At 39.6% G+C, this 15,981-nt stretch overlaps 1 long non-coding RNA gene across 1 annotated transcript; it reads left to right on the top strand.

Annotated features, from left to right (window-relative positions):
* The first annotated feature begins 1,265 nt into the window (after nt 1-1,265).
* LOC122175620 lies at nt 1,266-14,895 on the top strand. Its single transcript, XR_006177455.1, has 3 exons — nt 1,266-1,471; nt 13,808-13,931; nt 14,671-14,895. It is a non-coding gene; the product is annotated as an uncharacterized LOC122175620 (long non-coding RNA).
* The last annotated feature ends 1,086 nt before the right edge of the window (nt 14,896-15,981 follow it).

The following is a 15,981-nucleotide window of genomic DNA, read 5'->3' as shown; positions in this document are numbered from 1 at the left end:
CCTGGTATGCTGAGTTTATTAATTCACTCGCTATCTTTGTGTAGACTTTGCTGTGGTAGCAAGCAGGTAAACCAGGTGTCCTAACTCAATTCTTGGTTGCAGGTAGATGGTAACTCTTAGGTGAAGGAAGTTGTAAGAGATAAATGACTGTTAGCAAAATTTTCAACAGCAGTTTAAAAAAAATAAACCTACATATTAGGTAAATCTTGTGAGAAAGGTTTTGTTTTTCCTTCAAAAGATGGCATGTGTGTTATCATAGGAGGGAGGGAGCACTAAAGCAGAATGGTTTCTGCAGGAAAACAATCGAAGACAGAGACAAGGAAAAAAAGAATTGTAAATGCTGTGCTGTGTATTGCTGTGCTGGTCTCTTTGGAGAAAGGGTGTTCCCATAGACATGCTTGTTGATATACCTACTGCATACTTTATTCTTAGTCTCCAGAGTACGACTTTGAATCATTTGACTGTGAATTTTGAATCATAACAGTGAAAATCCTCTGGGAGAGAACAGCATCACAGCAAAGGAGCCCTGGGGTCTGGGAGGAAAAAAGGCAAACTTGCTTTCTTGTTACTTAAGTCAGGAGTTCAGGTATGACTTCTTCAACTTGGTAGCAGACCAGGCTGTGGTTCATGTTCGAAAGTGGAGGCTTAAAGCCATGTGTGTGACATTTCTGTACCTAGCAGGTAATTGTGCAAATAATTGCTCTTTAATGCTATTGTGTTTCTTGTGTCTTCTTTGCTTCTGGTCATAGCTGTTGGCAAGGTTCTTGTCTCTTATGTTCCTTTTTGCTGCATTTCTAGTGATTCTGTAGTTTGTATTATAGATTGTTTCTCCAACAGCTCCTAACACACAGCCAGATGAAGCATTCCAGTTCCCTAGGTAGTCTAATTCCTGACCTCGTGCTTGTGTTGCAACTCATTCCTAATGTGCTTTGGATGCATTACAGACATTTTTAGTCCACATTCTTAGTTGGCATGTCAAATGAAGTACCAAGGAGATTAAAATTCAAAATTTGGTATGTCCTAGGAAATGCTATTGACCTGTGTGAATAGGAAACTGACACCAAGTAAGCCTTCAGCAGAATGAATGAGAAGTTATGAGTATTAATCCTGAGAAAGTTCCTGTCTTAGACTTTTCTAGCAAGTAGGTCTGAATTTGTGAAGTTAAAACGTTTTCATGTGCCTTCCTTCTCTTGTTTGTTTTCTATTAATAAATCAAACTCTTTTTGTTCTCTTGAAGTTAATATTTAGGATGTTCTGAAGACTTTGTAAACAATCTTTCCAGTGGCATACTGGACAACTGACAGCAGCAGCACAGTTGGACATGAAAGTTTTTGAAGATTATATGCCCACGTCTGTTTGAAAATGTCCTTCGGGTTGTGCTCTCCCATAAACTGAATCAGCATATAAATCTGCATGCTGTGCAATGGATGTATGTAATGGAGGAACTGGGATTGAATCCAGGATAATGGTGGTGAGTCTTAAAAATATATAATTTGTTTTCTTCCTTATTGTTTCTTTAACATGCACTTCCATTATTTGTTTAATCAATTCCTGCCTTTTAACACCTACTCTAATCTTTAGGAATATTGCATGTTGAACTCTATTTCAGTTGAGACGGCTGGTAAGCGCTCATGAAAAAGTGAGAGAAAGCTACTGTATTTTATACAGAGAGGGAGGAGCTGCTCAGCACTTAAGCAAGCACTGCAGCAGGAGTTGCTAGGGTTGCTTGGTGGAGTTGTACAGTGTAGTTTTGTTCCTTGGTTATTTTGGTGTGACTTTGATTTTTGAAGGAAAGCTTTGTGGATAAACTTCCCTATGTATGAAGAGTACAAACATGAAATGCTGCAAGGAATAGCTTCGGTGGAGAGTTAGTGGAAGTTATGAGAGATGATTAAGGCCTTAGTGTTTACTATCTTGTGCTGGTGCCTTAATACTCTAATAACAGACCTGTTATTTTGCATGTGTGAATTCCTGAATATCTGGGCACTTCTTTTGCGACCCTAATGAGAAATCACATCAATCCAACCTCTCACAGTGGAGGTTGCATGTAGAAGGGGATGCCAATTTGGTAAAGATACTAAGGTTTTGTACAGCTGAGAGATGCTTTCCCCAGGAATGCAAGTAACAGACCTTGCTAACTGAACGGTCATTGAACAAACACTGCCTTTGCCAAGCTTGCTTAGAAATCCAAATGAACTCTCACTTAAGCTTTTTGTGTAGTTTGCTCAGTACTGATGTTTATCTTACCAGAGACTTCATTAACTTTAGTTTTGACAATGCTGTGTGAGGTTTGTTTTTTTTCACTGACAATCTCAACCTGAAGCTTAAACTTCGTGAGAAAATTAATATAAATACTATATCTGTTGAAGAACTTTAAAATTGACACAATGAGAAGATGATAAGCTCTCCATCTCCCCACAGAAGGCCTGGTGCAAATGACCTTCTCACTTACCTATACACACAGATACCCCCAGACAGAGACTACAGCAGAAAGTTCATCTTGTGATTTGGTCCAGATGTCAAAAGACTGTGTGAACTGGGATATGGGTCTCTTGAGTTGTCTTGCATTTGCTCAGATTTCAATGGAACCCTTGTTGTCATATACCTGGGAGTAGCTTTACCAACATATACTAGAAAAGGAGTGTTCAATGTCTACAGTGCTGTAAGGAAATATAGGGTATAGGTGGTAAATTCTTAACTAAGCCATTCATAATATAATGAAGTTTAATAGGTTGCATAGAAATATCTGTGCAGTAAAAAAAGATGTTTGGACAAAGAAAAATGAACTAGAATTTCAGGGAGGGATTCTTCTATTCTCACACATTTTGGCTTCATGAGTTTAAGTAGAAACATCCTTTAGAGTGTACTTAACACTCAACAGGTATCCAATAAATCATCAAGCTGGAATACATAAAATATAGCCCATTCATTTCACTGCAAAATAACTCTGCTCAATGTTTTACATCTTTTTGTAGGTTTTGTAGCTGTTGATGACCTACCATAGTTCATCTCTTGGATTTGTTTGTCATAATGTTTCAAAGATATTATCTTTACACTGCAAGGCTGGTGATATTTAAGGATGTTCCACTCATTCTCAGACTCTCAGACCATTGTTTCAATTAGCCTAATAGTAATTTTTGATTTTAATAGCCTGCTGTTGTTGGAACTTAAGCAATGGAACTTAAGGCTTTACTTTTGCTTACTGTTTTTTGGGTTTAGTTTTTTTTTTTTTTGCCTGCTTGTGTACTGAGTACAGATAGTTAAAATTTGCAGATGGGACAGATATTTGTCATTGCCTAGGCAATTTCTACTCTCAAAATTTCTCTCAGGTGTAGCTTACATATCCTGCAACAATGGAAATTCAGAGAAGTAATAAACATTAAAAAAAAATTAAAAGGGTAGTCAGTTACAGAAAGCATTCAGATACTAATGGAAACATGTTGACTAGATATCTTAGCTGGTGATGTACTGTTTGGTTTATATTTCTTCTTTCATGTGTTGTCTTAGAAAGCTTTATGCTCTGCATAATTCAGACTTCTGCAGGAAGTAATCTTGGCAATTTTATTAAATGCTGTAAACACAGTCCAACTTTGACCTAACTCTTATTATATACCACTGCTGCACCATTTCCAGTAAATGGTATGTATGCCAACACTTAAGTGGTTCAGAGGGACAAGGTGACCTGAGAGCTACCTCTGAACCACATATCTAACCCGAGCGGAGTATCAGAGAGCCCAAGGAGAGAGTTCAGTGTGATTAGTGGTTGTTTTCTAAGTGTACAATGTTGACCTCTACCAAAATCAATAAGAAAGCTTGATGATTAATGTAGGCTTCCTAATGCAGGCATTAAGAATGGATTCCACTTAACCTGTTTAGTCTTAATCACAGTTTTCTTCCATTTAAAGGACAGAAAAAGCAGAGAGAGGAAACTTAGACTTTACTAAGGTTGTACTTTTGATTAAAGTACATCAGTCCTCATCCACTGGCTTGAGTGTCACACAGTTTACACAGGTTATGTTTGGATTTCTTTCCTCCCTGAAGACCTTGGGAGGCTTTAATGGTAGTAAAGTGTGTCCTTGAATAATAAGAATCAGTTTTTTCAAAGTTTTTTTGTAGGTGGCTGAGAGTTCTCAGTTTAATAATTCTCTCGGGAGAGGAACTCCCAGCAAGACTACTGCTTCTGTCAGGAAAGCGTTTTTTCTTAATGATCACTTTTCACAGATAAATGTGAGAGAATTTTGGCTTGGGTCTTTTAAAACACAATTCCAGTATTTCACTTCGGAGTCTGCAAAACATTTCCTTTCCTATCAGTTCAGCAACATTTCTCTATGAGTACTTTGTTAGAGCACTTCAGTTCTTGCCCATTCTCTCTGCCAAGCCAAGTTTTCTGAAAATCTCACTCTCACAGAATCACAGAATGGCCCGGGTTGGAAGGAACTTCAAGGATCATGAAGCTCCAACCCCTCTGCCACATGTAGGGCCACCAATCTTCCCATTTAATACCAGACCAGGCTGCCCAGGGCCCCATCCAACCTGGCCTTGAACACCTCCAAGGACAGGGCATCCACAGTCTCTCTGGGCAGCTGTTCCAGCACCTCACCACTCAATCTGTGAAGAACTTCCCCCTGACGTCCAACCTAAATCTTCCCTCCTTCAACTTCAAACCATTTTATCTTATCCAGCTGTTATCAACCCTTTCAAAGAGTTGATTCCCCTCCTGTTTGTAGGCTCCCTTTAGGTACTGAAAGGCTGCAATGAGGTCACCCCACAGCCTTCTTTTCTCCAGGCTCAACAAGCCCAGCTCCCTCAGCCTGTCTTCATAGGGGAGGTACTCCAGTCCCCTTATCATTTTTGTGGCCCTTCTCTGGACCCTCTCCAACAGCTCCGTCTTTCTTGTACTGGGGGCTCCAAAACCTGGACACAGAACTCCAAAACCCTCATCATATCAGTACTTTCCTGATATGGCTTTCTCCTCAAATGGAGCTGCACCTTGCAGTTGCTCTGCAATGCCTGGTCTGACTGAGGTGTGTTTTAGTGTGGTACTAAACCCCAAGAGTAGGCCTAACCTAATTAGCTGCTCATCTCAGCAAATCTGGAAAATAAAATAACTGGAATATAAACTCAAATTTTTAGTAAGCTCTACTATGAAGGCACTGAATGATGAAGCTCGATGCCTAATGCCTCTCTGAGTGTCAGATGCTAAAGCCCCATTGCACTGTAGCTTGCCTTGAAGATCATTTGGACTCCCACAAGACATGTATGTAACATTAACTAGCTGAATGCTCAAGAAACTTCAATCCTGGATCCTTCCTCTCATATAATTGTATTCTCTTCTGGTTCACTGCAAAGAAGCAGTAAGGAAGGTGGGAGGGAGCTGCTTCTTGCTGGGGTGATGTGTGCAGGGATGATTTCTTTGTAAAATAATCTAGTAAATCAGCTGCTAATCTAGCCATCTAACACAGTAGTAGAGAACATAGACTGAGCTTTCTTTGAGGGTTTGAATGGAGACAAGGCAGAATCCAGCTCTCTGAAGAGGGTCTCTGAGCCAGCTGTGTGGCAGTCTATCGGCAACAATTACCTGGCAGCTTTTCTGCCATGCAGTGTGAACTTGGGGGCAGAACGCTGCCTGTGCACACAGTCACAGAGGGGGCTGCAGCATCTGGCTCTGCTCTGGCTTCAGTTTTTACGCTTTTTTTTTTTTTTTTTTCTGGCCCGCAGGGGCGGGGAGGGGGGTGCTTCTTTTCAGGCTTGCTGTTACTGAAACTTACACTGTGTTAGCAGCAAGTATTTGGGATCATCTTTCATTGCCAGCCAGTTAAATGTAATTGTCACATCCTTCTGGTATGCCCACCTGTTCATTTCCATTAAGAGAGAATACTACCTTTATAAGAGTGTTAGACATCTCATTGTTGAGGGAAGGATTGCGCCATGCGTTAGCATAATAGTGCTAAAAGTCAGGGCTGAAAAAAGGAAGATAACTAATAAAAGGGAAATTGAAGTCAAAAGGGTGAAATTAATACTCAGTCTGCTTTGAAAAGTGGGCTAACGGATGGGAATGCTGCACATCATTGGCGCTCAGGTGAGCCTGAGAATGAGAGCAGTGAACTCCACAGTGGCATGAAAAATGATTATTAAGAGGGAAATTAAAGAAGGTATATTATTCACTAAGTGAAAGATCTGATGAAGATATTGATTCTGTTTAAATCAGTCTTCTCCACCAATTTAGTTACTAGTCTTCAGATTTCAATAGTGGCTGCCTCAGGAAGCCGTTGAGGAGACTCACAGGTACAGAACAGAGAGAAAGCATTACATGGATTGGGAAGTGCCAAGGAGACAGAAATGATAGAAGCTTCTAAGCTTGGAGAAGTTGGGGTGTTCCAGCTTAGAGCTGATGATTTAGTGAGGAGTAATGATCAGTTCACATTTATTAGCTGATGAAGCCAGAGGTGTGTGGGAGGTATTGGCTCAGCGGTGCAGGCAGATGAGCAGCCCAATGGGCAGTGAGCAGTGTTCCAGGGCTGGCAGATGGTGAGTCCTGGGAGAAAGAGGGAAAACGGGTCTTTGGGGTCATGCAGAAGTATGCGTGCTCAGAAAAAATGTTTGGAAGTTGTTCAAATTCCCTCTGTAACTGAATGTGACAGACTACGGGATATTAGATGTTCCAAAAAAAAAAAAAAAGAAACCCCCAAAAAAACCAAAAAACAGTGTAGTTCTCGACTGTTTGATGAAAGAGATTGAAATGGAATGACAAAACTTCATGGACTTGTTTTTTCTATTTTCTGTAACTGATTTAATATGGAATTGTGGAGTCACAGAATCATGGGTTTGGTTGAACCATGAAGCCCATTCCCTTACAGTCCCCACTGTGGGCAGGGACACCTCCCATCAGATCAGGCTCCCAAGGGCCCCATTTTCTTTTTAGTACATTTTACTAACAAAGCAATTCGCAAAATACAGTTAATAATTATGATTTCTGGCCTAAGAGTACACTGCTTCAGAAACACAGAATGGCAGGGGTTGGAAGGGACCTCTGGAGGCCATCTGGTCCATTCCCTTGCTAAGGCAGGTTCTCTAAAGCAAGTTCCAGAATCAGTGTCTGCTGCTGTGAATAACTGTCTGGAAGTTCTCCACATACCTGGAGGGGCATAGCATGCAGTGCTCTGCTGTTGCTGCTTTGCTCTGTGCCATACATGCCTGTATCACACGCATATCCTACTTAAATGATTGCACATCAGTCTAATGCATTTCTTTGCAGAGGAAGTAAAATGTCACCTTGAGCTCTTAAAATCACCAACTATGCAAAAAGCCATTTAAAAAAAAATCTTTAACAGTCTGTACTTTTTACAAAGCATGTGCACAAATTGATAATGAGAACATGCCTATACGGTAATGTAATGATTGCTGATGTGTTAATATAAGTAAAAACAGAGGTGGTACGTTAGATACTGAGGCTTCATGCTGTTTCACATAATGAACAACTTGGAGGAGTTTGTTTTTCTAGACCAAAGACTTGGGGTTTTTTCTCTTAATAGTTGCTATAAAATGGATGTTTTGTTATGAAAAGAAGAAACCTTACCAAGCAGTCCCCCAATAATTCAAGCAATCCCCCAATAATTCAAGCAACTGACAGAAGGCAATGCTTTCTGCTCTGAAGAGAGAAAGAATGCGTACATTTCTTTCCGTGTCATCCACTTTGTTAGCTTTGGAGAGTGGTTTTATCTTAAAATATGAATCAGACGCTGTTGCCAAGACAACCTCTACTCAAGCATGTCACTTCACTCACAGTATGTGCTGAACCTCAACCAAGTCTTCTTCCGGAGTGATCGGTCACTTATTTTTTCAAGTGGGATTTGATTTGATGAGGCAAAATACTCAATGTGCTTGATTTTCTTGGCTTCTCAGTGAATTATTCTAGCTAGCTTCACTTGGCTCTGTCTGTAGGGCTGGAGGAAGCTAATCATACTGACAGTTGGATTCCAGCTTATGAAGCAGACTGAAACTAGAGCTCTGCAGTTGATGGCTGCTTGCCTGGCCAAGGCTTAGAGCTCTGGGCAGGGGAAGAAACACGCAGGCAGTGACAGAACACCTCTTGTGCGGGGTGTTTTTGCACTATTTCCTCTAGAGCATTAATTCTCAGGGTGGCGATTCTGTATTTTTAGGCTATTAGAGTTATGTCTGCTTTGTATTCCCTGTAGATGTTGTCTTGTTGCAAAGTATATTTGTTAAACCAGAACGACTCTGTTGCTTGGCAGGAACTGGAGGAGTTGGTACAGATTGGCTGCCATGCTGCTGATAGAAAGCCAGTGGGATGTGGATTTTAGCTGCTTGTCATGATTGGTTCATGCCTTCCAAATTTTTAGAAAATGATTTCTATATTGGGAAGGTGACAGACTTGAGTCATATTCAAATAAGTGTGGACCACTATTGTTGTAGTGTGATATTTAAGTCCTTAGAACATCAATGCATTTTTCACAACTTTTGCTCTTCTTTCTCACTACTTTATCAATAGACTCTCTTTTCTGAGGTTATAGTATGGTTTGGGTTGGAAGGGATGTTTAAGATCACCTTGTTCCAGCACCTGTCACTAGGTGAGGTTACTCAGAGCCCCATCCAGCCTGGCCTTGAATGCTTCCAGGGAGGGGGCATATGCCACCTCTCTGGGCAACCTGTTCCAGTATCTCACTATCTTCACTTCCTAGTATCTAGTCTAAATCAACTCTCTTCAAATTTAAAGCCATTTCCCATCATATTGTTACTACATATCCTTATAAAAAGTCCCTCCTAGCTTTCCTGTAGTTCCTCTTTAGATACTGGAAGGTTGTTGTAAGCCTCCCCCCCACAAAGCCTTCTCTTCTCCAGGCTGAAGAACCTCAAGTTCTCTCTTCCCTGTAGGGTTGATGCTCTAGCCCTCTGATCATCTTTGTGGCCCCTCTCTGGACCTGCTCCAATAGCTCAATATCAGTCGTACATTGTGGGCCCCAGAACTGGATGTGGTATTCAAGGTGGGGTCTCACAAGTCTTTATTAAATAATGATGGTATTGTCTTGTCACTTTCAACAAAGCAGACCTATGCATTGCATTGTGATGTTATAATGAAGCACAGCAGTAGGAATGGCTCTGCTTCTGTTACTGTGGAAGGAAGGAATCTTGAGCAAAAGGCTTTTTGGTTTTCATTGCCACAGCCAACTCAGTTTCAACAAGAAAGGTTGGGACTAGAGAGACTGCTGCAGCAGCAGCAGGTGCCTGGTCTGCAGCAGAGGTGAGGGCTCAGCAGGGATCTAAAGAGCTGTCCCCAGTGCCTTCTGCTTTGGCATTCGGCTGCTGGAATCTCAGATTGTTTACCAAGAGCAGCTGAAAGATGAGAGAGACGGGAATTCATCATTCTGAGATGAGAGTTCATTCAGTGACAGGCTTTATATGATCGCTGGTGCCTCAAACAGTTCGTTTTTCAGTGAGAGAAAAACAATTTCCCCATGAAGGATTTTTTTAACCAACATTCCCAGTGTTTCAATGATTTTAATATAGTCTTTCCCTTCTTTCTAGTTGGGAGAGGGGTCTAAATCTGTGGCGCATATAATTCATTTCCATTTTCTGAAAGGTTTGTTGTAGTTGTGGCTGGTGAGCAGCTTTAATGTAGCCTTCCTGTTATATTTACAAATGTGGAGTCTGTTGATGTTTAATACAATCTGTATTGAAACCACAGCATAAGTATAGATATTATTTATTCTATGCAAACGGTGATTTTTTTTCCATACTGGCTCCATATCTCATGGTTATTTGTGTGTGAGAAAGAGAGGGCTATGGAAAACCTATCAGAAGTGGCCTGTGTACAGAATAAAGAAAATGCAGATCATATTGTGGGCTGCAAGATAATACAGGGAAGGGATTGTGATTGTTTTAAATGCAATACATGGGAAGTTATTTCAAGCCAGGATGTAAATGACATTTCAGATTCTGAAAAGAATAATTATGTGATCTGTTGCTTGAAAGACAAAATCTTTTTTCATTTTATTTTATGCTTCAACCTGTGAAAGACATCTCTGGGATTTATTCTTAGCATTAGATGAACTTGATGGAATCAAGTGGAATCACTAATAACCTTGGTCTGTCAGACAGTCATTCACTGTTTGTCCCAGAGTTGGTTAGCCCACGTACATCTTCCTGACACAGTGTTCTTAATATTTGTCTAGGTCTCAAATCTGTTATATTATTTTTGTGCCTTGCAAAATACAGCCTGAGTCAACAAGTGACTTCTTCAGCTCATTGAATCCCAGTTTCCCCAGGAGGTAAGCCTGTGCTGTGATTCACTCCTGCTGTGTTTGTCAGTGCATCAGAGCTCTGTACCTGTAGGTGTGCATGCAGCTAACAGGAACTTGGGCACCTAGGAGCTTTTGAGCTGAGCCATATCATCTTACTGATGGAAGTTTATTCAGTGTTCATAAAGCACGTACGTAGACTGTTCTGCTGATTGCTTATTGAGGTACCAGCAGACCCATGCAGAACAGTCTCTGGACTTTGTCTGCACAAGCTGGCTCTTCCACAGCAGATTAAGTGGATTTCCTCCACTTTGACAGCTTCGGATTTCAGTGTCTAACACGTTTCAGTTCTCTGCAAAACACGGGCACCAGCAACTTGACTACAAGGAACCTCTCAGTTTTACAGCACAGCTGGGCTCCACTGTTTTTACCTGCACTCCCATCGTCTCTCTTACACTTGTGTTTTTTCTTTTAGTGAGAAATAGAATTTGGAACCTATTAAAAGTGCAGAGACATGATAACAAACTATCTTAATAAAAAATTGCCACAAAAGGGGTGAACAGTATAGAGATGTAGCGATAGTGTGATAATAATATTAAGCTTAGGAATTGGTTAAAGCAATTTGAGAAAGACATGACGTTTCATTTTTATAGACGGTAACCAGCCGTTCACAGTTGACTACGTGTTAAAAGAGTAAAAAATTTGTATCAAATACAATAGGTACATAAACTAAACAGTCTGAATGTTCTGTGCAAGGGAGTTTACAGAAAACTGTAGTAATCTCTGTCATAAATGGACGACACAAGAAAAATGTGTATTTACTGAAAGAGACTGTGACCACAAGAGATTACCTCTGGATATTTGCTAGTAATTATTCTCCTCTTAGCTTTGTGATTTAACCTAACTACTAGCAAAAATTGATGAAGAATTTGCCTTTTCTTTCTTTGCTTTAAAAGCAACGCTGACAGATTGCATTATTGTGGGGTTTTTTTATTTGTACCAGGGTGACATTGTGACTAACACACTTCACCCCAGTAGTTCACTATAGCCTAGTAGGCAGCAACTGCCCAGGAAATCAGAAATCATAGCTGCAAATTATCTCAGGTGGGGGATAGGAGGGAATGTTTTTTTTTCAGCTACCTCAGCAAGTGGCTTAGCAAAGAATCTATAAGGGAGAGCTGCACATCTATTGCTAAAGAACTCGGGCTGCCTAGTGACATATTGGTAAGAGACAGCAGAAGAGACATCCAGTGTAGAAAACTGCAGAGAGGATGCAAAAAATGCATCCTAGTTAGCGTGGGAGGTCGAAACAGAGGGAGACACTTGGCATTCAGGCTCACCCTGTGCCTTCTTGTATCTCCCTTTCCAAAGCACTGAGGTTAGTGTTATAGAGAAACCTGTGAAAAGGAACATAAGCTCTCACTTCTGTCAAAAATATCTTTGGAAGTGTAAACAAGAGGGAACTGATTGTTTCCACTGTGTGAGGGCGGGTGAAAGCAGAGAAATAGCCCAGTTACGCACCTTCTTGAGAGTCCCAGGAGCTGCACTCCCCACAGCTTAGTTACAGAGAACAAAGGAGAAAAGAAATTATATCTGCTGAAATCAAATCCCTCCCTGATCTTTTCCTAATCAACCTGACAGCTTCTAATTGCTGTGTTTGCAGGTCCTGCTGGACCTGATTATGCTTTCCTTCTAACATCCACTGTCATCTGAAATATTCCCCTGAATTTCCTAAGATAAATATTAACTTGGTTTATAAGAGTTTCTGGAAGGTGATGAGATTTAAGTATTTATTTAATTGGCTAATGTTATGAAGAACATTCCTCAGTGGTAGTAATGCTGTGTTATCTGGAGTTTCATTGCCTAATGTCTGACACCACGAGGGTGTCCCAGTTACATGGGTGCCACCTCCTAATAGGTAGTCCTTGTGAAATTTGTGGGATAGGCTCCTGCTTCTTGATCTGAGAGGTGAATTCTGCCCATTGGTAACTCATTCCTATTATATTATTGTACTTTGTTCAAATTAGCCTACACCATAAAATCATTTTGCACATAATTCATCCCAAAAACTGCTTCGTGATATATTGTAACCAAGACAAATTAACTTCATTTAGCTATTTGTGAACTTTACAGGGAGTCAGAGACTCCTCTGGCACCTGGCCATTGAGCTGATATGTGGGAATCCTGTAATAATCCTTACGTGCCTTTGAAGGGTTATTTCTTTTAGCACTACCAACTGTAATAGCCAGATGGTGTCACTGTGCCTTAGATGTCAGAAGGGTCAAATAGCTATTATCTATGGACTACAGAAACGGATGCTTTGTAGTTCTGTGTACTCTGTATCTCATTTCCATGAACACAGAAGTACAATTATATTGAAAGATGAGAGAAGAGGTCAATTATTAGATGCTTGGTTCACCGGAGGTAGGGGTATATATCACTGTTGAAGGCAACCATATGATGCAGTCAGCGTTTACTTTTAGGGGACAGCAAACACAACAAATGAACTGTGGTTCAGATCAAGAGCAAATATCTTTCACATTCTTCTCCTTTTGCTTAGCTGTCTTAAAAGAAAAAAGTCATCCTTTGCTTTCAGAAGGAGCAAAGGTAATAATGTGGTATGTATCAGATGTCTGCATCATTTATTACGGTTGCATGTGGAAGCCACACTTGATTTAAATAGATTATATTTCCCTATAGTCTCCTTTATTTTGCCGATGTGCGTAGGCCATCGAGTAAGCACTGTGTTTTCTTGTTCAATTCACCCGCAGGCCTGGCAGCTACAAAGCTGTATAAAATGATTTTCCAAGTCTATGGAACAAACTTACTATCTTGCTCAGTCTTGCTATTTATTGTTGACAGAAAAACTAGAATTCAAAAAACGTTAACTTTTTATATCTTGCTCTGGCACTAGCTTTCTTTCAGACCGTGTAAAAATGAAGTTCATGTGGTTTGCTAATGAAGATGTGGTCTATTTTGGCTTTCCAACATACGCAAAATTTCTCACTGTGAAATCTTAGGGAAAATAAAGCTTTTTGATGGTATTTCTTGGTTTAGTACGAGGAATAAAGACATTTTCATAGCATTTTCATCATTTCTTAATCAATTACACCTGTTTCCCTATGTAAGGTGTTCGGTCCAGACAGGATGCTTCGATGATGATATACGGTGCACGACTGCATTTACCCATTACTGTAGACATGCTTTTTTCTTGTGAATCTTTGTTTTTATATTTGCCTCACCTACTGTTTTACCCTCAAATTCAGTTTATATATTTTTTTTTGTTTCTGGAAACGATGCTATGGGCATAACAAGCTCCTCTGAACTGTCACAGTTCATATGTAAAAAACAGCCTTTTAAAGTTGTCTTTGTGGCTGTTGTAAATCTCTTAATTCTTGCTCATGCTGCAGAACTGAGTGTTTCCGAGTATGGTTAGTTTAGGTTGCTTTTTGCAGGACTTCTACAGTACTGAGAAGGGTGTTGGGGAAAAGATTCTGAAAAGAAGGCAAACTTGACAACTTGTAGTTGATGAGAATTCATTTGTATGATAGGTTACGCCTGGAGGTCATTGTGGTGTTTGGGCTGGATTGCATGAAAGGCAATGAAGGGCAATGAAATGCAAGCAGTCTATGGAAGGACAATGTAAACATTTGAGAGAAGACAGAGGCGAAGAAGGTAAGGAGGCAGAATCTGAATTTCTTCAGAGTTAGCAAAATGATCCAAATGTCAGTAAACATCAGTAGCTAAGAAATATGTTGGTAATGCCTTCCTGAGATGCTGCTGCTTTGACCTCTGACTATCTATCTCTGTAGGTGACGCTTAACAACCTTTCTTATCACTCTTGCTCCCAGTGCAGTTATTTTTCCCCTTTTTTCTCTCTTAATTATATGTGTAGGAGAATGTGGGAATATTACTGTGCTGAAATTAAACAATCTTCCTTCATCAAAACTCAGCTGAGTTTTCGACTTCTTATACTTCAACTTTTATAATGTTTTTAACACAATCTTATTTCCTGTACATGTGCTTATCTTAAGTTTGATCCTTCTTTAGCTTTTGTCTTCTTTCTTGAGACATCAGTTTCCCTTTACTCAAATGCTGTCTTTTTAAAGCTTGTTTTTCAGCTGTAGATCACCTTCGAATTCACAGGATCTGCTATTCCTCTGCCACCTCTAAATCTTTTGTACTTCCTTCCATGTCAGTCCTCAAGCACATGGGGAAAACCATTCTCATGCAAATGTGGAACCACTTCTGTCCTCAGTGTGACTTCCCCTGACTTCCCTGAAAGTTAACTGTGGGGATGAGATGCTTTGTCCTTTGCTTTGCTTCTTGAATGTTTCTTTCCACTTTACCTTCCTTGTGAAAACTTATGTAGGTAAATAAGCCACCTTAACTATGCTTGTCTTTCATCTTGTAGGCTGCCAATAAATTTAAGCCTGGTTCCTGTGATTAATGTCCATAATTCCCTGACTGTGATTAGTGAAAGCTTATTTTCTATCCGCGTGCTGAGCTCCTTGCTTTTTATGAGATGGTGATCTTTAGACACCAGGTTGGTTGAGTGGAAATGTTTTTCTATTATTTCTTTTGAAGAATGAACGTGCTGACAGTAGTAGCATAATAATATCTTAGTCTTTTAAATTTGAGTAGCTTAGAAACTAAATCCTAATGCAATATTTGCATAACTCATTCAGTACATAGAATTATGTTTAAGCTTTTTAAGACATTAAGAATACTTTAAGCTGCAAAGTGCAGTAAATCAATAATGTATATTAATCTTGAATTCTAAGTAGATATGCACACTGAATTTAACCTTTTTTTTCTTCAGAAAAATTAACAATATAGAAAATAAAAAACCTTAAAAAGAAATCCAGGGGGACACAATTTTGGTAATGTAAGACATTCAGAAGATAATTTTTCCTTGCAAGTTTTGTAATACCCAAACTGAATTGATAATTCTGTACCAATATCATGTATATCCACTTTTGGGGCCTTGTTCAAAGTAATTATCTTCCCTGTTCTTTTCGAGCTGTTGAAATTTTCAGTGTGCAATTTATGATGTGAATTGATGTTTGCTCTGTAGGAAATTCTGATCATTTTAAAACTTCAAAAACATTATTTGTATTTATAAGTGTATATATTTAAAAATGTTCTCTTAATTTTACTTTGTATTTTATTATATAATTGACCAGAACTGGGTGGGTAGGGGAGCTAATATTTATGAAGTATGTAATTTGCCTTAGAAACAGTTATCTTTCTCATTTAGCACTTTGTGACGAGGTCTTGGAGTGTCCTTTAACATTCTTTTGGACCCCCTTATTTCCCACATTTCCCTTGCAGATAGAAAGTAGTGTGAGAAAAGCATTAATATTAGAAAAAGGTGACTATAGTGAACTAGGTATCGATAGTTGGTTTGGGATCACATCTTACATCATGTGCCAGAAAGCTTTCAGCTCAAGATCCATGAAAGAAGTTAGGTTAGTTGCTGCCTGTTCTTTTCCATGCTGAGTATATATTTCTACTGATGTAACTGCTAATGAAAATCTGTACAAATCCAGTGTTGCCTATCATAAATGCAGAGCCCAATAACATTCATCAATAAAATCTCTGAAAGGTGGGGAAGAAATGCAGGTTTTAGAAGTTAAGCATGAAAATGCAGTTCTCAGAGTTTGGTTCAATCTGCAAAGAGCATCTCACATAGGAAGGCACGCTTTAATATATTCATAGCATG

The sequence above is a fragment of the Lagopus leucura genome, unplaced genomic scaffold (assembly GCF_019238085.1).
Source record: "Lagopus leucura isolate 7727_CA_CO unplaced genomic scaffold, USGS_WTPT01 Super-Scaffold_739, whole genome shotgun sequence".
Classification (NCBI taxonomy): Eukaryota; Metazoa; Chordata; class Aves; order Galliformes; family Phasianidae; genus Lagopus; species Lagopus leucura.
This window is presented reverse-complemented; position numbering and strand designations above follow the sequence as displayed.